At 37.4% G+C, this 25,149-nt stretch overlaps 1 protein-coding gene across 1 annotated transcript in view; it reads right to left on the bottom strand.

Annotated features, from left to right (window-relative positions):
* The window catches only part of LOC122797107 (cytochrome P450 2C20-like), a 1,202,426-nt gene that overhangs the window by 977,520 nt on the left and 199,757 nt on the right, over positions 1 to 25,149 (bottom strand). The gene's annotated exons all lie outside the window — the stretch shown is intronic.

Genomic DNA, 25,149 nt, shown 5'->3' with positions numbered 1-25,149 from the left:
AAAGCGAATTACATTCAGTTTCTAATAATTCAAATTCTGTGGCACAGATTTTGAATACAAATATTCCCCCTTCACAGTCCTCAGACCATACAGATGCACTGACTGGGCAGTCGGAGGGTGACGGGCATCCTGTAAATGACAACAGCTTGAATGTGTTGACGTCTAGCATTTTGAATCCAGTGGTGACGCACAACATGGGAGCTAAAAAGAAGACGATTCAAGTTAATGTTGAAGTACACCCTGAAGCAGAACCTGCGATTGAAACTTCTGCCACTAATGCCAAGGATAATCCAATTTCTTTTTTAAAGGAAACGGGTCCCCTCAGATTGAATTTCCCTCTGCCCATAAGAGAAAGATCATTAAGCAGGGCAGGGAGAGGACAATCCAGACGACAATAGAGAGGGAGAAGTATGGAAAGGAACAAGAGGAAGCTCAAAGAAGGACCTGTGAGCCCTTTTACAATCAAGAAAGCCTTTCAACAAGTAAGACATTAGTCGTGAACTTGTCGAATCTTATTTTAACTAAATCTGAAGTGAATGTGTTAGAGAAAGGACTGTCATTCATACCAGCAATGGATATGAAGATCACTGAAATTATTTTTGATTTAAAATTGTTTACACGAATTTTGACATTAAAATCAATGTTTAGTGATGGAAAGGGTATGTGTGATAGCAGCCTTAGGAAACCAAGTATTTTTATACCAAAACAAAGCACCTTAATTAATACTTTTGAACAGATTTGCATTTCTGATATTTATAAAACATTTTATGAGCAAAAACATGCTAGGGAATGTAGAAAATGACACAATCTAAGCAAAGAAGAAGTTAAATCAATGCATGACTTAGAGAATAATGAATTTATAGTAATTCAACCAGCAGACAAGGGAGGGCAAACAGTTATTATGAACAGAATTGATTATGACAGCCTTATGTCTGAAATGTTAGATAATACTGTATTTTATCAAATGATTACATCTACACAAAGTAAAACTATGATTTTGAATGTTGAGAAAGAAATTAGATACTTAGCAGAACTTGAACTTTGTGACAATGATATGACTAGATATTTTTTGACCTCAGAACCTACTATTCCTAAAATACAGGGTTTACCCAAACTCCATAAAAATTCTACCAGACCACCCATGAGGCCTATTGCGGCTGGGAAGAATTGGTGCATGGAGCCAGCATCTATTTTTATTGAGAAAAATTTGAGACCAATAATTAATAGGTCAAAGTATATTTTAAAAGACACTGAGCACTTTCTTAGAGATTTGTTTGATTTTACTAATGAGGGATGTTTGTCTGAGGATTATTGGCTTGCGGCGATGGATGTTGTATCATTATTTACAGTTATACCAAATGGTATTGGTATTAGAAATGTGAGACATCTATTAGAAATGAATGATGAGTTTAATAGTCAAAAAATAGAGCTGATACAGAGATTACTGAAACTTGTTCTTGAGAATAATATTTTTGTTTTTAGGGAGAAGATCTTTTGGCAGAAAAATGGGGTTGCAATGGGCACCCCATGTGCAAATAGTTATGCTAATGCTGTCATGTCCAAATGAGAAATGGAACATATCATAGGAGGTAAATATGATGAAATGGTTATGTTTTATAGGAGATTTGTGGATGATCTCTTCCTTTTATGGAGAGGGACTGTCCATCAATTGAATGAATTTTTGGAATTTATTAATAATTCTACAGGTTTTCTTAAGTTTACTATGGATTATTCACAATCAGGTATTAATTTTTTAGATGTTTATGTAGAAAAGGATAGTGTAGGTAAAATTAATACAAGAATTTATAGGAAAATGAGTCATGCTAATAAGTTATTGAGCAGAGATAGCATGCACCCTAACTTTATATTTAGAAACGTAGCTCAAAATCAATTCTTAAGAGCATCAAGACTGAGTGTCAAGAAGAATGACTATGAAAATCAATTAGAACTGACAGGGAAAGAACTTTTAGAGAGAGGGTACGATGAGAAAATGGTCATGAAAATATGGAAGAAGTTGTGAGAAGAAGAGAAACTAAGGCCAAACCATACTTCTCTAAGAAAACTGTAAATAGAAAGGAACATCTAAGAAACGACAAACTAACAATGTGTTTAAGCTATTCCAGAGATGTCAAAATATATACTAATATTATTAATAAACAATGGAATGTATTGACCACAGATGGTCAAATTAAAGAGCTGGTTGGAATGAATCCACAGTTCTCTTTTAAAAATAAAAAGTGTTTGAAAAGAAGATTATGAATAGATAGAGAATTAAAATCAAAATTTGATATGTGGCGAAGAATACCACACCATGTGGAAAATGTCATTTTTGTAATTTTATTTGTAAGGAGACACATTTCAAATACCATGACACTGGTGAGATTTTTGTTTTGAAAGTCAGTGCAAGATGTGATACCTCACATGTTGTTTATTTAGCTATGTGCTAGATATGCAATAAATTTTATATAGGGAAGACGGATCGCCCCCTTAGAGATACAATTAGGGAGCATGTGTATCACATAAAGAAGAAAAGTAGTTTTAATGCATTGGCAAAGCATGTAGCAGCCACAAATGAACAGCATTCATTTAAATTTATTATTTTAGGGAGAACTTATATTGATGTTAGGGGAGGCAATATCAAGGCCAGGACTGAGGAAAAAGAAGCAGAGTGGATAGTAAGACTTAGAGCAAGTTCAGGTCATGGTCTGAATGATTCTGTACCCATGAGACCTGTGTTGAAGAAAAGACCTTTGAATAGATGAAGTATGATGTTATGTGCATTTTTAGAATTTTGAGTGTAAGTAGTTACATAGTTTTAAATGTTTTTAAGATGTTGCTTGATGTTATTTGTGTGTATGGTTTTACATTTTATGCACCAGCGTCATGTGACTGTTTCTAGGGTTATATAAGGTGTGTCTTTTAATTGACATTATACACCTGAAGAAGCAACCTGTGAAAGCGCTTGTGTACCATTAAAGCTTTGTTATACTGGATTTCAGATTTTTGTTTTATTTTTTGGAGTTTGAAGAAAATTTGATATTTTGGATACATTCCATTGAATGTATTCAAATTTGTTGAACTGGAGCCATTCCTTTGCAGTCTTTCTCTTCATTATATATCTATATACATATATATATATATATATATATATATATATATATATATATATATATATACATTTTTCCATAACATTCAGCACTGTCATACCTCAGAACACCTTAGTACAAGGGTATGAATGAATGAGAAAAGGTTGAAGTTAGTTTTTTTGCGTATTTGACGGTAGATGATGGGATTTGCTTTGTAAAGGTGTTTCCTTAGTAAGAAGGTTGGGGAGTGATCACTGAGGCTGTCAGATAAGCAGGCGGCTATATATGACCGGGGCTCTTATTGACTAATATCCAATCAAGGGTAGTGTGTTTGTTGGAGTTATTTATCCTTGTAGGTGACTGGACTAGTTGGGTGAAGCCATGAAGATTTACATGATGGGTTGGGTGGTTGCTACAGCAGGATTGCCAGTCAGTGTTAAAGTCTCCTAGAATTAAAGTTTCTTGGGGTAGGTGGTGGGTAGTCCAGCTGAGGAGGTTTTCAAGTGGAGGGATGTTGTGGCCAGGTGGGAAGTAGCAACCTATTATGTTTAGGGTTTTATTTTGGTTTATTTTTAAGGTTGGCATATATTATTTCTTCTTTACCTATTTGGGGAGCTGCTAAGTTTAAGAACTGGATGTCTAGATGCTGCTTAAATATTATAGCTATACCACCTCCTTTTTTGTTTAGTCAGTCTACTTTTAGTATATTGTAACCAGCAGGGAGGATTTGCTCATTAGTAATGTGTGGTTTTAACCATGTTTCTGTAAGGATCACTACATCAGGGGAGTAGAAGTCTATGGTGGCATGAAATTCAAGCACCTTGTTGCATATACTTCTAATATTTAGGCTTATCAGAAGGAGGTCAGTTGGCTTTCTATTGGCTGTGATTTGGGAGATGTGGTTTGTAGTCTGATTATGAGGGGAGGGGTTGGAGATAGAGGGAGCAGGATTAGGATGGATGTCTCCACTGAGTGCTAGGTTGGATATGGATTAGATTATTAGCTTTATCAATTTCTGTATATGCTTGCTTATATGGGAAATTTTTTGATTGTGTTCTGTGGGCAATAGGTATGGTGGTAGGGTTATGTTAGGTTGAGGGGTTGTTTTTAGTTTAGGTACTGTGGTCTGTAGTCTATATAGAGGGTGTATTGGGAAGGTTGTTGACCTGATGAGAGAGTAGTAGAGTAGAGGTGGGATATGAGTGGTGGTGTGTGTGGTGGTACAGGGGTAGTGGTTGAGTGCAGGAATGGTGGAGGTTTGGTAAGATGTGATGTATGCAAGGAGTGTGCATGCAGTGACTATGGGTATGGTGTGCTTGTACATATTAGCTGAGTAGGTGGGATAGAAGTTAGAAGTTGTAGGAGGAAGTATAGGTGTGGTGATATTATAGGTTGAAGGGTGGGAGGGGTTACTGTTTGTAATAAAGGTAGAACCACTGGGGGTGGGAGAGAATTGGGGAAGGGAGAGGAGCGTAGCGGGCAACAGATGAAGGAAGACTATCAGTAGGTTTATAGGTTATAATGAAAAGAGCTGGCCCTGATTAGGCTGCAGTTGTTCTTGTGGGGAGGGGGAGGATCAGAATAGACCAGAAAAGTGGTGGATAGCAATAGTTTGATGAAAAGGGCTGGGCCTGATTTCACAGATATGCAAGTCTACAGAAACAAAATAAGAAAAGGCAGTAGTTACCCTGACTTGCTTGTTTTGCATACCTGTCTGATTGAAATAAAATAAGCCAATTTTACCAAGGAGTTATGTGGAAATTAGGAAGACAAGAATTTATAAGAGAAAAGGTTTAGTAGAAGTAAAGAAACAGCAGAGCATACAAATAGTACAGCATCTAAAGACAGATTGCAGTTAGAAGTACAGAATGGGGGGGGGGGCAGCTAATGTTCTGAAACAATAAGAAAAACACCCCTGTAATTCCTGTGTGGAGAACATCTGTTAACAATACATAACTGATTCAGTACTATTTATTAGTGTTTGTCACTGGATTCGAACTCTGGTCTGTGTATGGCAAAATGCACATCAGCCACAGCATTTAACAAACTGAGCTATTGAGTCACTGCTGACTATTGCCTGACTGTCATTTGCCTAGAGCTCACCTGGAAACAAAATATAACCTGGTAATAGTAGTACAATTTTATAGAAGACTGCAGTGACAGTTTTACACACATACACGAGATTCATGCTTGACAGAGATACTAGGTAAACTGTACATTAATACATAAAATGCAGGTGTACACAATAAACTCTTTGTGTGTGGATATATCTGTGATGTGCACAAACCATATTGGAGTATTGGGTTGGCTACCTGACCCATATACAGTTGCAGTTAGTATATTTGAGTCTATGGCTATTACAGTTTCATACTTGCCTACAGCACCGTACCTTGGAGCAGGAATGCATCTAGCTGAAATACAATGGTTAACACAAGACAATCCTGATTTACACAATATACCTTGTGTGTTCCTGATATTGCTTCAGATGTAAATACAGAGCAAATATAATGCATATATCTTGTAGTTCAGCTGTAAATGTATAGTTTATCATAACACTCTTTCTTAGCTAACCTTGACTCAGTTAGTGGTATTCTTTGTGATTTATTTCAGAGCAGATGTCATACTTGATTTCATGAACAGCAGCCCTACTTACACACATATTGCATAACACAGCTTTATTAGGGGTACCTTCATGCAGTTATTGTTATATTTTCAAGTCTTTCTCACACAACAGGTGATATAATGCAGGTGTTGCAATACAGCTGTAATTCCACAATGATTGTAGTAGAAACTTTATTTCATTAACTTTAGCAGGTTTAATGCTTTATTCTTTATTGCACTATGCTTGGCAGTAGACAGTTATTGCACTACAGGCCTATGTCCACCTTCATTGTATTACACAAATCTGTACAGTAAGTCCATACTGGCAGTGACTGAATTACTCTACCTTCTGTATTTAACTATAGCATGCAAATTAATCTGTACTCACCACACTCACAGCACAACCTGGCCAGGTGCCTTACATAGGCCTCTAGGTTGTGAGCTCTCTCCTCTGCAGCTGTAGGGAGAGAAGCACACAATTATGTGTACCTGTCTAACACACATTCAGATTAGGTATTGGTAACAGTATTTACAAACGTGTGGGGCATTCCCATCCCAAGCATCCTGGACCCAGATGTCCAGATGTCCCCTCTTCTGTTGCTTCAGATCATCATAGTGATAATTGACCTGCTCATCTGTGCGGGGGATACTTGTTGCACTGGTGAAATTGCATGCTAGCTGGTCCCAGGCCTCAAACTTGTATTCTGATCCCTGGTACTTGCCTTGCAGCAGCCAGACATCATGGTTTTTAACTAGGAGTGAAACCATGACCCTGGACTCCAGAATGCCCCATTGCTGTGCCCAGAAATGAGCACCCTCTACAACACCTTGCATAGTTCCTGCCAAGTTCAAACTCCACCTATGCTATACTTCCACCTGTTGCACTTTATATAAGCTGTTTTCCCACCCTTACACAACATTGGGCAATTTTTAAAATTGTGGCGCATCACTTGCTTAGATGCTTAGCATCACTTAGGAATGGGTAAACCAGCTAAGTGGAGCTGCATGCTGCCAAGCCATGCTAAAATGTTTCTTGTTTATTATTGCTTGGCAAGGCTTAGCAGTGCTCAGCAGAGCTTAGCCGGGCACAGCAAATCAGGATTTAAAAATAATTTGCATAATTTGAATTTGGAAAATAAAGGCTTACTAACCATTCTGTGTACTCAAACCCTGCACCTACTGCACATGAGGCTGTCACTCTAACCATATAGGATGCTGCTATACTTTTACATATACCTCTCAGCTACAATTAAGCACTGCTGAGCACCTCACCATGCAAGCTCACTCAGCTATGCTTAAACTTGACCTTTGTATTAATAATTAAATGCATCCAATTTTTACTTTTAGATGTCTGGCACTTGTCAATTTCTGTGCGCTGCACTCTGCAAACATTAAAAATAATAATAAAAAAAATTAATGCATATGCATACATTGATATACAGCACTTTGACAGTGCAGGGGATGTGTTACTCATCTCCAGACACAGTAACACACTCCCTACACTGACTCAATAACCATGTTACACAGTTCTTCTTCAGTAATGCTCCTTCTTTAATATGCATGGTGCGCTACTGAGGGGAACCATGTACATGGCCACAATACCTTCCTGTAGGCTCTACACTATGCATACATGGATTTGATTAAATCTAGAGGTCTGTTTTTCCACATAACTTTTGAACAACTTAATGGCAGTTTCACCAAAGTTTAGGTGGTTTGCTTATGGGAAGTTCAGAGGATCTGGACATGTCTACAAAACTCCCTACTGTAATTAGGCATTTATTTGTTTTGCTATAGAGAGAGTTTTTGACAGAATGTAAGGCTGCAAATTGAGTAAATGCATTCCTGAAGTAATTTTTTATCTGATAGGAATCCATACCTATTAATATGTTTAAGCAGTTGTTTGTATAGTAGTTTTTCAAAAGTTTTAGTTATTAGATGTAGAGTAGAAATAGGTCTTCAGTTCTCAGAAGATTCTGTGGCTGATACATTTGGCAGAGAAGTAATCATTGTATGTTTTAATGCAGGTGGTACAGTGCCTGTGATCAATGACAAATTAAATATGTGTGTAAGGCGCTTTGTTATGATTCACCCAAAAAAGTGGGTAAAGTATGGAGTATTTGAGGGGGGGGAAGTTGGTGAGCATAATTTCAGTTTCTTTGACTTATTTTTTTGTATGCCAGATGGCATAAAGCACTGACAGCATTCAAGAATGAATGTAGAAAATTGGCAATTTGCATCTTATGGCAAAACAATCAGGAAATAATTACACATGCACTAAGACTGTTGCATCAACCTCAGAAGCTAATTTGGCTTTGTCACATGAACCTTGAAATTGAACCCATGACAAAAAGGAACAGGAACTTATGAGTTGTGTTTATTAACTGTTACACCACAGGGGAACTGTTAATCTAAGGGTGTAAGCTGAGGTCTACAATTTTGTAGGTGACTGAAATATATATACACACCTCTTACAATCTTTTAAGTATTTCAGTACAGCAGTATTTCTTTATTGGAGCAACGATTTTAGACAAATGTCTGCTTATGTGGAAATTTTGCCATAAAATTTATTTCAGTAATATCTTCAATGCTAACTGACACTTGATGAAAACAAATTTATTTCTGAGGCCAATGCCTAAGTCCTAGTACATGCATAATTATATTTTCTACATTTTTGCCATAGTGTGTGAATTGCCAGTTCTCTACAAGTCATTCTTGATTGCTGATTGCTAATAGTGGTCCATGAAACTGTCATGTAAAGAAAAAGTCACAATACAGTTGTTAACCTTGTATATGATAACCAAATATTTGTGCAGACAGGGAAATAGAAAATGAACACGCAGGAAAAATTACCAACAAAGGGATGTAAAGCCAATAGAGCATTGCTTTAATGAGCACATTCATTCCAAACATAAAACCGGAACTTCATCAAATTAAAAATGAATGCATCATTTCCTCTTCTATAACCCTGTCCACTGCCACCATGTGGTCAAACAATTAATTACATGAATGCATAAATTAACCTCTCAAACCAAACAACACATAACTTATAGCAGCATTTTAAATTTTCAGTTAAAACATTAAATTATCTGTAGATCATAAATACATGTTTTGTATAAAAAAGTAAAAAAAAAAAGTAGCATAAAATTCATAATCTAGCCCTTCTTAGTGTTAACAGGCTATTTATTAAAATGTTATAATTTATGCCTGGGGGTTGAGGCGTTTAGTTCAATCTGTCAAAGAAGCTCCTTGGCTTCAAGCCTGGCATGCCAATTACATCCTCTTCAATCTAGACTTCATTTTTCTAAAACAAAAAAATAAAACCTTTTTACATTGTATACAGTCCTTAAGAGTGCTTGCACAAGGCATTGGTCATATCACCCTTTTTACAGCATATATATGTTGATAAATTCTTTCTCTCTACATTTGCTCAGTCTTACCCATGCAAAAACAAGGACAAGGTGGGCACATTGCCAAATATACTACCACCTTGACAAAAAAATCAAAACCACCATTGGGGGCAATACTATGTGGATATCATGCAACATTAATTTTTTCCACGTCTAAAATGAACTTACACTCGTTGCAACATCCACAGCTGTACAATTTTCTTAACATTTTCATTAATTGAAAACAAGACTTTTTTCTTTTTTGCTTTTTTTGTAAGTAATCTTAGGCACATGGCCAAGTTTACCAGTTAATCCAAAGGTATAAAACAATGAAGGAACAATTCCTTGTAAAAATTTCCTTAACATCCATGTTTCTACCAAGGTTCTAGATATTTTTTTTCTTTTTTCCTGTGACTGAGTAAGTTAGATGGATTTCAAATCAAGAATGAATATTTTGTAAGCCTAACACCCATCACATCTTTGTAGAAACTATCAAACAGAGCCTGTTGATACCCCTCTCTAAAAACATTGTTTTTAAAAATGTACACTCTTTCAGAAATCTGGGCTATTCAGAGACCAGCCTGGATAATCTTATCAGTTGCCTTTTCTAAATGTTTTTCTTCTGCCACAGGGGTTGAGATCTGTTAAAATTAAAACTGCTTGAATAAGGTGCGTTATAGTAAACAGAGGATTCCAAGGAACACACATCATAATTCTTGTACAATAACACATCCAAAAAGCTCATCTTGTCATTATTGTCTCGTTGGTAAAACTGAAGAATTCTGTAGGCTGGTTGATACAACAAAGAAGTAATACAGAAAATTAATTCAGCATACAAGAGTTAACAGTCCATAAAATTAAAATGTCCTCCAGGAATCTCAAAATACTTAGCAATGTAATTCCAAAACTTAGAGTCAAAGACAAAGTTGAAATCCCACCAGCAAAGTATAATGTGTGTAAAAATTGGTGCCGTGGCAGCACCCATTGCTACCACCTAACTTTTTTTAAAATATTCATTCTTGAAATATACAAAATTATCTGTTAACACATGATCCTTATATTCACAAATGATTCAAATGTCAGTTTTACATAGATTTATACCGCATGTCAAAGTCTTATAGAACTGCTCCATTCCAATTTCCTTTGGTATTACCAAAACTAAGTATTTGACATCAGCAGTGGCCATCAACACATCAGGATCAAACACAATGGCAAAAATAGCTTATAAATAGTGCCAGGAGTCTTTTAAAACATGTTTTTGTCACTAAAGAAGCCCCCTTAAGTTGAAAATCCACCAAAGTACCCATTGGCTCAGTCTTAGATCCCTCTGATTCTGCAGTTGACCACATAGGTAGATTGTCAACAGATTTGTGAGTCTTGGAGATCCCAAAAATTGATGGCATGATCAAATTCTCAACCTTCATATATTCAGCGAACTTATTTGTGAACCCCAACTCAAAACCTAACTCATTCAACCATAGGTCTATCTTGGAATAACTAATATTGATTTTGTTCAGCAAAACCAGAACAAAAAAGTCATCATTGTTCAAGTAGCACAACATTTTTGAATGTACATAAAATTATCCATAATGACCACACACCTCCCTTCCCTGGTCTGGCTTCATAATACAAATATAGATTTAACCTCAGAAAGCTGTTTCAGCAGTTTATATTCATGGTGTATTAGGTTGTGCTACGTTCTCACATTAATATGTCAAGACCCCGTAGATCATTCTCACACAATTTTTCAAACAATACCACCAGTGGAATCAGTGGAGGGTTAAAAGTACTCTTATGTAATAAGGTTGCCTGGTGCAGTCCATTTTTCCCTTGCAGAAGCAAACTCAGTTTCAATTTCCTAGAATACAATTTCAGCTCTTTCAAAATATTATAACCCTCAACTTATTAGAAAGTACAAAAGTCAACCATTTGGACAGCAATTCACCATGTTATGGTTAATTTCCAAATAACTATAGTTAAATATTTTGAAAGCACCAAAAATGTTACAGTACTTTTTTGACTGGTGACTACAGTAGTTTTAGGGGAACTTTGCTGTAATACTGTCCCCTTTTTTATCCCCAACATCTAACTCAATCCCTCAATGAGCACCTCCAATCTTGCTGATGGAATGGACCATTACTGGCTGTTGACGAATCACTCTGATTATTGGTGCCATATCTTTCCTTTAACCAGGGGGATCTCCAGGGAGACAGCATGGGTCTAAAAAATCCATTTCTTGTATGCTACCATCATTGACTGGATGAAGTAACTCCTCTTCACCCACTGTATCACCTCTCAATTCCTGTACAAACTTCTTCAGCCTCTTAGATAGTTGGTATACCTGCTTATTTTTATAGGCTTCCCCATCACACATCAATTTCTTCTTGTTACATTTTCTCATGATTTCACAATGTTGTTCAGCATCCTTTAATACCCAATTGAATATAACTGCGTGTATCCCAAACAAATGATCTTCAGTAATCTCAAATTTAAGGACCCTAACCTTGTCCTCCATTTCTTCCATGCACCATTCATTGACCACCACTAATAGACCCATTATCTCAAGACCAATCTTATCGAATAAATCCAATAGATCCAAATGCAGTCTTAATCCCTCTTGTAGGACATTTGGAAACTTCTAAATATGTACTCCTATTTGCACACACCTGACTTTAATATAGTCTTTGAAAAAAGCGTTGACTAACTGTAAAATCTATATGATTTTAACAGTTTCTCAAATTTTCATTTTTTTTTTTCTTTGATGCCCACATTATCAACTGGCAATGACGGAATCCAAGTGACAGAAAACTAAAGGACTTCTTAAACCAAACAGTGGTTTGAAAGGAAATATATGTGTATTTATATAACTAACTTTTTGGCTACATGGTAGCAGTGGGCAAGTTTATAAAAGAAGAAATGGTGAGGGAATGTTTAATCTGATGAAGTTCCTGTTTTATGTCTGGAAAGAAAATGCTCATTAAACCAGTATTCTTGTGACTTTAACTCCCTTCGGTGGCATATTTTTTATGCTCGTAACCTTGTACATGATAAACCACTGTTTTCAATGACAGCCTTATCTGTTTATGAGAAAACAAATATTTATGGAAGAGCCTTACATAGCTCTCAGGAGGTGACGTTCTCTATAACAAATAGCAGTACAACATACTCTTGTGATCATTAAAAATATATGCCATTGATACAAGGTTGCAACATGTTTTAAAAGTTTTGTTGCTGTGCTCTTCATAGTTCCTTACTTTATTATTATCTTGATAATTTAAGTAAATCATACTGTCACACATGCACTATTAATTTCATAGCATGCACACAGAAGTGTGTTTCTACAGTAATTATTTATAAGAACAATGCAGGTGACAAAGGTCACATTACCATGTTAAGAAGTCATGATACACTATTATACTGCAGCATTAATGTTATAAATAGTATGCGCGGTTCAACTTAAAGTATAGAAAAACAAAGATCACACATGTAGTAAGCCACATAAATGTTAACGATCCATAATATGAATTCAAACCCTGTACCACTTGTGCTGTTAGTTAGAATTAACACAATGAACCACTGAAAAAGTTACATAATAAATGTATTTTCTGCATTCAGTAATGTCTAACATGCTGACTAAGGTACACTGCCACCAGTCTCTTTTTTGCAACTTTTGGCTAAGTCTTTGTGCATGCAAAATTAAACATTGACTTTTTGCCATAGAAAAAGAACTGGCATTCATTTAAGGGTATCACAGATTGGCAGCAATGAACAATGCCAACCATCACACAAAGGAAGAATAAATGTATTCATAAATCAGTGAAATGATTTTTCAATTTTCTGATGTATACAAGTAAAATGTTTAAAGTAAGAATCCTTATTGTCACACACATGGCAAATTCACAAGATGTAAACACCCTAGGTATTATGGTATAACAATGAGGCACTGACATGATGCACATTTATGCTACCTGAATATTTGCATACAGAAGTATAGAAAGTCAAGTACATGTGCTCAGCACTGGATTTGTGAACATTTACCATTAGTCTGCACTATACCTATGTTATCTCATTGCCATTTCTTGTGTCACATTACAATTGTGTGACTGTGAGCATTGCATAACAGTAAATGGTAAAGCATGGGAGGTTACAAACAACTGTCTTCAAGAAAAGACTTTCTCATTTCATATTTTATGCATTATTTCATTGTATTACCTTTGTGCAATAAATGTAGCACATTTTGCAATGAGTATGAATCTTTCCTTCTAGCTTGTATATATGCTATGAGTTACGACCAATATTTAATCACAGGCACCTAATCTTCTCACAAAACGTTAACCATAGTATGTGTCAAGATTCTCTTCTAATGCATGAAATATAATTTAAAAATTCACAGTCAGGCTTTCCTCTCTGCTACACCCATTATAAGTGCAATTCTCATTAGCAGGGGTGCTACACAAATAATTGAAAGAGGAGAACTGCCAGTGAGTCACACTTACAAGATATTTCCTAGCCAAAAGTCTTAATACTTGGTCTTGAACTGCTCAGGTGTGCACATGTTATTGTGTAGTTACTAGCACCATGTTTACTTGCCAGGCACATCAAGCAGATTGAGTGGTTCAGTAATAAGAATGAGTTGAGAACTAATTACCGTACTTAATGGGCACACTGGGTAAATCTACTTGATATACACAGGTCTTGGGGCTTTGGAACTTCCATCATGCTAGAGAACACTGCTTGGCTTCCCAAGTGCTGACAAACAAACTTGTTAACAATTGCTGATTTGCAATACTTTTGGGATAACAGTCTGAGCTCTTTCATGGTATGTAATGTTTTTGCCACTAATGCTTTATAGTTATATGATGATAATTTACTTGCAATGACTGCTGTCTAACCTGGAAAATGTGTGTGTTTTTGAAACAAACAAACAAAAAACTTTAGTTCTTTCAGTTCTCTCATATTTCATGGAGGTCAGGCAAGATTCTTAGGATGTTCTGATGTGTGAATTGTAGAAGCATATGCACGTTAAGATGTTTGATTAAGCAGCTGTTCTCTGCTTATGTTGTTCTATTTGCCTATTAGTTTTATATACCCCTCTATGTACATAGGAAATAAGTTTTTTTACTTATGTATGTTAATAGCTTTTTGAGAGAATCAACATGGAGATATTACAAAACTTGCATAGATATTTTCATAATTGTTTTGTGACTGCAAGTTTAATTTTTCTATCACAACAGGAATACAGCTTTAAAATAAAAAAGGGGGTCAGACTCATATAAACCTCCCTTTTCAAAGGCTGAGAAGAAGGTCATCATACAAGCCCTCTATATGCATAGGGCACAGCTCCTAGATCCCCATTCAGCTGACAAACCTTTATGTGACCATCTTTGGTGGCAGGTGGCAAATGATGTGAATACAGTCAGTGGCCACAGCCATGACTACCTGAGTGTCAGCCATGACTACCTGAGTGTCAGACATAGGGTTAGTGAAATGATTAAAATAATTACTAACAGAGCAAAGGTTCTGGCACAGGAACAAATGGCTACTGGGAGTGGACCTTCTACTGAACCATCACACACTGAGACAGAAAAATTCCTATTGAATGTAAGGTATCCTGGCAACGCAGAAGATTTCCTCAGTGCTATGCCAGATGTTGGGGGCAGTGGTGGAGGACAGTGAGAGGATTTCAGGTCTATATTAGGAAAGCAAAAAGACGTTTACGCGAATACATAAACATCGAATCGTATAGTGCGAAGTGGACTTAGAGCAAAAGTCGACAACCGTGAAAATGGAAATATTGAATTTCCATGGTTGGTCCATCTGTGGATTTGCTGCATATGGTAAGTGTGGGATAGTTACGGAGTTTACGATAGGGTGCGGGTTAAGGTAAGTGCTTAGATAAGTAATGTATGTTAGATTTAGTGTAGGGTTAGAGGTAGGGTTTTGTTAAATGCATGTATGTAGGTTAATTATTTTGTTTGTGTATATTTTCATAGGGGAAGTGTGCGGTAGTTACGGACCTTAGGGTTAGGGAGGGGTTAAGGATAGTGCATAGTTAGTTGTGTATGTGGGGTTTAGTGTAAGGTTAGAAGCAGGGTTTTGTGCTTTACTTTAGGTTAGAAGTAGGGATTGGTTAATGTATGTATGTGGTTTATTTATTTTATTTGGGTAGGTAGTATATAGCTGGTGGTGGGGTTGGCCGATTATGACAGTTCGATTTTTTTTTTCACTGTTTAGTGCGTTCAGGGTTTTCGCAGTTTGCAGTATAGGGGTTGATGTTTTGGTATTTGCGTATAGGGTTTTTCGCTTTTGTAATATAGACCCGAGGATTTCCACTAGTGATGCCCCAGGTATGCCATTCAAATGTATAAATCAGTTACATTATGATTTCTATTAAATTATCTTAAAGGTATTATAAGAATACAACTTATGAACTGAAATTTGTGTGACAAGGGACATATGGCATTGAGGTGCAATGACCAACTGCACTTGATATAGGCATACTTTTTTTCTTAGTTATATATTTATTCTTTAAGATTATTTACATGTGTGGTCGATTTATTTTGGTGTAGGTATTATATTGTGGTCATCTTTTATTTCTTTTACTTTTCTATTTTCCTGGTGCATTTACAGGTAAGGCAATGTCTAGCACAAGCATTGTGGACCTCACTCTGCCTAACTTTTGAGGATAGGTAGCCTCTGACGAGGATGGTGGTGATGAACAGGTGCAGTGTGGTCATGCATTGGGTCTGTTTCATATGAAGACTGTAGCTCCCACATCACCACCCCACAGTGTGCACACAGTCATTATACCTATACATACTCATGGCACAGACTCATCAGAGAGTGCACAGGTTGATGTGGGCATAATTGGCCAGGGTATTCTGGTTATCACAGGTACACAGCTGGTGGACTCTCCTTCTAGCCTTTGTGGGGGTGAAATACCACACAGGAGTATGTCAGAGGTATTCAGTGAAGGTATGCTTATCACCTTCCTCCTGATGTTGGTGTGCCAGAATCTGCCACCCAATGTATATGGAGGGCCATCATGAAGCCATATGCAAGTTCCACCAGAATGTTGGAAGAGATAGACTACTGTATGTCATGCATTCTGATGTACAAGACTGCATGAACCATGTGCATGTCTTCTTAGACAGCATGAATGACTTACTGGACCATGCAGTGCCTGATATGGAATGACTGATGAAGGAGAGGCAGCATCCATGAGGCTGAACACCTGGTACATTATCAGATGTGAGCCAGCATAGCCATGGATTTGCAAGATCCCACTCTTGCTGTGATACTATCTCCATTGCTATATCAATGATGGCCATGTCCACATCCATATGCAGTCATCCATGTGCGCATGGTCATGGAAGTAGATGTGAATGACATCTCATTCACCAGACATTTTTCATATTCAGTTAGCACCCTGACTTCTAGCCAGGGTCATGGAACTAACAGTACAACTCTCAGATGTTGTTCATGTGGTTGGGGTTGGCACCATTGAACAGAATCCTGTACCATGCATGACTCATACCTGTCCAGGATGCTGGGGCATAGTGCTAACACAAAAAGAGTGGCTGTGTCCCAGGAGAACAACATACAGTACACCTCAAGTTAATCATCACACTTTACACACACAAAAACATTCTTCAAATAGACTTCTTTACATCTGTAGAAATTATTTTGAAGAGCTTGGGGAGTAGTGGTTAAGGTATTTGCTGCTATGCCAGGGCCTTGAGCAACAAAGTATGGTGCTCAGTTGAACTAAAAAAGTGTGATTTACATCTTGGTGAAGTTGGTACTTGTTTTTCATCTAAACGTAATTAAGGTATTCCCGTGACGGGCTGAGAGATTTTGAACTGCAAAAAGTGAGAAATAGTGGCCACTGTGTGAGGAGGGTAGCAGTGTTTGTAATTGTGCGTGTAATGTTAGTAATAAGTAGGTCTAAAATGCTATGTTTATTTTTAAAATTGGACCTTGTTGCCTCTGACTTAATTTGAATTAGGCCTATTTCTGCTAGCGTCCCAAATATGTCTTGCTTGTTATGGTGTAGAAGAAGATTTATGCTGATGTCCCCTATAATGAGATTTTTTTTTTTGGTGCAACAAAGAAGGTTTTGATGTACCAGATTAAGTGTTGTACTTTAGACTGGGGGAATGCACCTGGGTGGTAAGCAGATGCTATAACAAGGCCTGTATTTTGTCCTATGGAATTGTTATAACTATCCCGTTTTGGTCATTTTCCAAGGAAAGGGAAGTCTGTTCATGTTTATAATGGTTACATAAAGTAAAGTAAGCTTCCATCCCACTTACACTCCCTTACACACCCTTTACAATTTAAGAATGAAAGAAAGACTACACTTTATAAGGACAAAAACTTGTACTTGTCATGATGCCTACCTAATTCCAATATTATACTTTATTCCACAATCTCATACACCTGCTCAGCATAACTTTTCCCCACAAATTTTAAACTAGCATTATATTATACCTCCAGCTATCTCTTCCACCCCATTCATGCACACCCATCTCTCACACCTCATAATTTGTACTGTTCCTAAAATTATTACACACCTTACGACACCACATAAGTTAAAAAAATAAATAAATATATATATATATATATATATATCTATATATATATATATATATATATATATATATATATATATGTATATAAATTTATATATTGAAGTACTGTACTTTGTTGTGTCACTGATCTTACCCTATTATGCCTTTTAAGTTAACTTCTCAGTGAATTGCTTGTAAGGTACTGCTAAAAGAAATTGTTTTTGAATTGTAAACTAAACTTTTATGTATACTTTAATTGTCTGTAACTGGAGCTTTTCTCCTCGGGTCTCCACTGAAAAAGGGTCCCTGACCCAACTGGACTAACCCAGTTAACAAATATCAATAAATAAATAAATAAAGGTTTGCACAGGATCATCCTTCCTCCAGCTCTTGTGTCTAGCCTACTATCAAGAAAGTAGGATAACCTGGAATATGAACATTTATGACTGGAAAGGTATCTTTTATCCAAGTATAACTACTTAAGGCAAAATAGATGGAATCTTATGTCACTTCCTAACAAACAAAAAGATGCACCTTGTGCCATATCTTAGTCAGAGTCAAAAGGAGTGATAATTCAAGAATAAACGCAAACATATTTTCTTTTATTCTTTTTCACTGAGTAATACCAGCATAGCATTAAAGTCATATCTTGAGACTTTAAAAGCAAAGTATGCTATAACTGACATACAGTTGGCTTGAGTAGTCATACAAAGGTTCAGTGAATGTTTTTTTTTCTGCATTATGGATTTTTTATATCTGTGAAAGAAGTAACAAAGTTCCGTATGTAATTAATAAATAAACAGATTACCCTTACCTTCAATGTCATCATAATGTTTTATTAAATATTTTAGTTCTTCCTGGATTATGGATTCCATTGATGTTTTACCCATCCCCAAGTTTCTCAGCACAGTCAGGTTAAATCTCTTCTGGTCCTTCCATTGCTGGCTGTATGAGCCAAAAGCAATACCTACGGACAACAATAACAAACAAACAAAAAAAAACAATCATTTAAATGTATTTTTTCAGAAGATGCTCCTGCCTTTCATTGGAGTAGTAAAGAACATTCGCATATCCTGGACTAAAAAAAAAACACCAGCCACTGAACTATGCTGGTTGGCAAGAGTATTGATAGTCAGGCACTACTAGTGATAAATCAAACAATGCCTTAACATATTCAAATTTGAAATAAACAGTCATGCCTACTTTTACAGTTCCAAGCTGCCACGCTAGACTATCAGCAGTAAGAATCTGAGCAGCAGATCTGCAGCTGAAGTAAGACTGGAGTCAGTTGAATAAGTGGCCAAGGTCTAAAAATTTTCTTAGGATAATCCATGGTTGACATCAGATGGCTATCTCCAGGTTATCAACGTAAAATTACTTAAGTGGTACATGTTAGTGTATGCTTATGGCAAGTGTGATTGCAAGGCTACATGCTTACTGAATGGGAGCTAAGCATTATACCCACTGCATGTAACAACTCCTGAGGTCAGTAGTTTTGTGGGTCATAATTCTCCACATCATTAACTTGATAGCCATGAAGGCTCAGGAATACCTAGGGCTTAACTACCCACTTGCAATTTACAGAGGTGAATAGTCTCTTCTTGACAGAGAGAGAGATAGAGAGAAAGAGAGAGGCTCCATCCTAGACAATTTCTTGCTAACTAGAAACTGAAAAAGAACAAAACAAATTTTATTACAATCTTGAGGTCTGTGGCCTTGACTCAGGGAAAGGCACAAAAGCAGATACAAAACCAGCAATATATGGTTTATCACATAAAAAATATAAGCAACATCATTTGTTGCACTAGAATGATTGGAAGCTAAGAGAAGTGATGTGCAAGGTATAAGCCCATGTATATAAGCGAGATGTTTTTTCAAAGGGGGACTTAAATCTTCCATTTTCTACTTTCAAACTAGATAACTCAGAAGATCCCATAGCCATTGATGTGTCCATAGTTATCACCCCCATAATAGGCTTCTCTTCCACATAAGCCTTATCCAGTTGCTTAAAATAAAGTAATTGGATTCATTTTTCATGTCTTTTATCCATACATGTCATTAATTTTGCTAGTAGTTATTGTCTGATTGTAACAGTGACTGTCATGTGTAAAACCTTCTATTTGTGCATATTTTTTATTTTTCTATTACAGAACCTATATGCAATTTTGTCATATCTGACTAAAAGTACTTTTAAATAAGTGACCATTTGACTAAATGGGAGTAGTTTTGCGTATTTTACCTTGCTTAAATGTTCTGGTCATCAGGAGAAACATACAGCCTGATGTCTGCATTTCTTAGATTCTGTTCAGTGCAAATTAGCTATCACTTGTTTATATATTTGGGATTGTTCCAAAACTAAACCAGTTGGGAGTAATCATTGTCTATCTCTGAGAAAGTTACTCATCCTACACACTGTCTGGGACTTTATGTACCCCTTGTCATTGTTAGCTTGGAAAAGAATGACATGTTGGAACAAAGAGTAGCTCAATCAGAAAAAGGGATTATTAGCCAATTCCAAGTTGTTTAGGATAGTCTATCATACAGAGCACAGCCTGAACAGAACAAGAAAAGGAAGTTTCAAGCCCTCATAAACTCCAAGAACACTGCTGCCCACTCAGAACTGTTCACAGAAACCCTTACAACCATGTTAAAAGCTGCAGAGAGGCAGCTGTACCCACCCAGAAGAAGTACAGCACTAACTCAAAACAAAAAAATAAGCCACCCTGGTGGAATCACAGTATCATGCAGCTGTGTAACAGAAGTCAGAAAACTGTGACAAAAATTAGGAGGTGCAGCACGCAGCAGGATAAAAGCACTCGCATCAAACTAAGCAAACAACTCAGAGGACAAATAAAGTCTATCAAAGCCAAATCTAAGCTAAATTTGGCATCCCAGGCCAAAGACAACCACAAGGCATTCTTTAGTTATGTCCACAACCTCAAAGGCAATACACAGTTGTAACTGAAGAGAGCAAGGCACAGAAACACAACCGAATGCATGAAATGTTAAAAGTTTAATGAGGTAAGCGTTTTCACACCAAATACTAGTGCTTCATCAGACCATATAAAAAACTACATCAGCAAACGCTTTTAATATATTCACTCTAGTTCAAAGCAGCCAATAAACATCAGAGGAGAGTAAACACTTAGCTTCAGCTTATATCATTTAAAGAGACATTGTGCTTTTAGTGCAGGTTTAATAGAAACCCTGTCATTTAGATTTGGGTATTTGTCAGCTTGCCATAAAATAATCCAATGCAATTATCTGCTTTCAGTAAAATTTTTCACTTCACCTCCATGCATATTTTCAGAAATAATTTCAACAACTTGGAATCTAAAGCCATGTTCATTTCCATTCTGCATGCAGTGTCTGGCTAGTGCATTTCTAGTGTCACAATTCCTAATATAATGCATATGCTCCCTGACTCATTCATCAGTGACCTGTTGGTTTTTTCTACATAGAAACAGTGGCAAACTGTGCCTGTCACCAGATAGATCAAATTCCTGGTTTGGCAGTTAGCTTTAACTTCAAATTTAGACTCAAACTGGGTGACTGGATGAATAAAACATACTGATGTATTAATAAATGTACAGAAATTGCATGTAAGACATTGTTTAGTACCTGCCCAACCACCACCTAGTCTCTTTTCTTTTTCTTTTACATTTTTATAGCAAAGCTTCCTTTTAAGAGATTTCTTGTTCTTAAAAGCAAAATTTGGTCTGTGACCAACAACTTTTGAAATATCATTGTCTAAGCTCAATATTGACCAGTTTGACTTAATAATGTTCATTATGCCAGTCATATGACTAGTATAAAATAAAGACATAGGCACACTATTCCTATTACTAATGGTCCAGGGAGACTTTGCTTCAAAGACTTGGTTTAAAAAATATGGCTTTGCCTTATTTACCCTTTGTGTAGCTCCCATACTAACGTTCCTTTCAACCTCACATGCTTTATAGCCCCTTTCATGAAATTATTTTCTAAGCATTTGTACATCTTGACTAAAAACTTCATCACAATTATTCAGTTTTGACACTCTCATTGTTTGACCCTTGATGTTGTTTTCTTTCGGCTTTTCCCAGTTAGGGGTCACCACAGCGGAACTCCAGTCCGCTAATGATAGGTAGTTGATTTTTACGTGCCGAGTTACCAGCCCTGATGCACAACCTTCAATGAAGGTACGCCCATTCACGCATGTCTCCATGCAGAAGACGCTCTAGCTGAGAATCGAACTGGACAGCGTCTTACTGTGAGGCGGCAACGCTACCGCAGCACCACCAATTGTTTGACCCTTGATAACATTCTGAAATATATGGCCAGGGTGCATACTGCCCCTATGATGGATGAAGTAGAGAACTTGTATGTAAATTTTAGGAAATAGGTAGTGGACTCTAGATAGCTAATAAACAGCATAATCTGTTCTTCAGCCCCCCCCACACAAAAAACAAGTCATCTACAAATCTCCTGTAGAAGTTTACAAGTGGGGCATACTCATCCAAATTTAACAAGGAGTTATTCTCCATTCAGCAATGACTATGTTGGCATAGCTATTGGCATAGGGTGTGCCCATAGCTACGCCAGCCTTCTGTAGAAACAAATGTCTTTCAAAAAGAAATACATTCTTTTCTAACACAATTTCCAGGAACATGCAGATGAGGTCAGTATAACTTGGAGTATACTCGCTGCTTTTAACAAGGAGTTCATGTACCATGGAAATAGCCAAAGAATGAGGGATGGCAGTAAATAATGATACAGCATCCATTGTTACTAACAAAAAGCCATCTCTTAACTTCCCATTTACACTATATTTGTACAAATATTTGAGAAACTGTTTACTGTCTCTTAAGACCTGTTCCTGTCTCTCCAACAGAGGTCTCAGGTCCTTTTCAATGAATATAGAAAAGGGCTCTGTAAGCCAACCACTTCCTGAGGCAGTCGGTCTAAATGGTAGTTGTAATGCATTCTTATGCATTTTTGGGAGTCCATGGAAAACTGGAATCAATGGAAACTCATCAGAGAAGTAGGTATATAATTCACTAGTAATAATATGACTGCAATAACAATCAAAGCAGCATCAACCTCAGCTTTCATAATATCTATTACATCAAAATTAATTCAAGCATAAACACTCTCATCTAACACAGTAGATAAAATAATATTCATAACCCATTACAATAATGACACTACCTTTATCAGCATTTTTTATCATTATATCACCATCTTGTTGCAAAGACAATAGCACTTCTTTCTCTGAAGCACTCAGATGACAAAACTTTCTTTTAAGCATGCCACTTTTGGTAGCTTGCAACAAGTCATGTTTTAATTTTTTACAAAAAGTGTCTAATACCGGATGTAAATTTGGCTGAAACATACTTGGTTTATTAAAACTAGAAGCCACTTCATCATTATTAGAATACAGCATTTTTAACATTACATTACATGTAAACTGTCTCTGTAAGCTGAGAACCTTGTGCTGGAATAAAATTTAAACCATGACTTAAAAGCGACATCTGAGCAGCTGATAAACATTTCTTGGAAATATTGTGTAGTAAAGATTTGTTTTCTCTTGCCACATTCTCTTTAGCATTCACTGGTCTTCCTCTTGCCAGTGACTCTTCCTCCCTCTGCTGTGCAAGTAAGATTGACATATGGGCTCCTTCTGCTTGATGGGCAGTAGTAGTGACAGACAGCTGGAAGCTATTTTCTGGAGTATTGGGCAGGATTCATGATGGCTTGCATGGAGTCTAAGAGTAGTGTAAGACTCCATGCAGCCATAGCGATCCAGGAACAGCCTGTAGTTGTGTGTAAGAGAGCACCTAAAACGTCTCTTACACGGACAGGGCGTGGATATGCTAATTACCTCACTTGCAGCCGAAAGGCATACAAATGAGGTAATTTTGCGATTCGGGAAGCAGAAACCTGCCCGTGTAAGAGCCGTGTTATCTGCAGAAATGTACTCAGTTGACAACTGAGTACCGTTCTGCAAATAACACAATGGAGCCTTTTCAGCTCCAAATAAAGGATGCATATGTTCCAGGCAGCATGCCAATGGCCAAATATGTGGCCACTGGCAACGTACCCCAATGCAAAAATAAAATACATTTTTTTTTTGGCGATCGCCGATGTTTAAATGTAGCGCAGCACTGCGCAAACGGGCTGCGCTATGAAAAACCAGAAAAATAAAAATGGGTTTTATGCAAAGCATGAATTTACAATGTAAGGGAATAGCAAGCTGAAAACAACATGGCCACCGAGTAGGGGTTGCTAAGGAGGGAAGCTGAGTGTAAGACATGTAACTAAGCATTAGTAGGCAATCCTATGTAAATGAGTGGTAGGATAGTGAATCACACTGCCACATAGCAAATGAGCAAATTCCGTGCAGTGTAGGAGTAGGATAAGGGGGAGTAACAGAGTAGGAGATAGGTGACATCACAGGGGGGAATGTATGAAAGAAATGAAGCTCATTGGAGCACAGTGGCATTTGAAAGATGTCAGTCACACTTCATGGAAAGAGGAGTGTCAACAAGTCGGCATGGGAAAGCCAAGAAATGGAAGGTGTACACTGTGGATAACACCAAAGTTTCTTGCTGGGCGTGCATACGCATGTGTGCGCGCTGGGAGGCACGAGTAAGATAGAGTGCGAGTTTGTAAGCGTGAGTGCGCACGTTTAAGCTGGAGTAAGCATGTAGGAGCCTGTTTAAAGACCTGTAAGCTTGTTTGCACTGGTGTGCGCACATTTTAACCTGAATAAGCAGATTCTAGTCCGTCTAAGCATGTGTGCGTGCGTGTTAGCTGCTGTGAGCGTGTTTTCGCTTGTAAGCGTGTTGCTCCCTCCTGAGGAAACAGAAAGGAAAAAGGAAGTAGGAGAAATAGTAGGAAGCTAGCAGGGAGTACTGGCAGAGCCAGCAGGTGAAAACAATCAGAAGCAGGCAATTACACAGGCAGAACAGTAGCCAAGCCCAGCACTTAAAACTCTACAAACAACAGTGCAGTATGTTTCTCCCAAGAGACACAACAGAGGAGTAAGCTATTAGAAGTGAAAACTGAAAAAGCTACACTCAGACCAAAAATGCTAGGGGCTGCCATAGCTGTTATAAGGATACATATGCAACTTGCTGAGGCTGGTGACTATGCAAATGCTGCCGGCCAACCCACAGTGAGGAGACGGAGAAGAGTGTACAGGCCCAGGGTCACCTACCAGGGGTTACATGAACTGGAGATAGTGGAGCACTATAGAGTGGACAGAGACATCCTACAGCAAATTGTTGAGCTGTGCAGGCCACACCTCTCACACAGAACCAACAGAGGGGAACCCATCCCAGTGGAAACCAAGGTATGTGTTGGCCTAAAAATACTAGCAACAGGTACCTTCCAGAGACCAACTGGTGATATGATGGGGATATCACAGGCATCAGCATCCAGGGTACTGCACCAGTTCCTGGATGCCATGTCAGCATATGTCGGTGATCTTGTATATTTCCCCAATTCCCGTGAGGTATT

Source organism: Protopterus annectens, chromosome 3.part0 (assembly GCF_019279795.1).
Source record: "Protopterus annectens isolate FY-2018-M chromosome 3.part0, PAN1.0, whole genome shotgun sequence".
Taxonomy (NCBI): Eukaryota; Metazoa; Chordata; order Ceratodontiformes; family Protopteridae; genus Protopterus; species Protopterus annectens.
The sequence above is the reverse complement of the archived record's forward strand: the minus strand, read 5'-3'. Positions and strand labels throughout refer to the sequence as shown.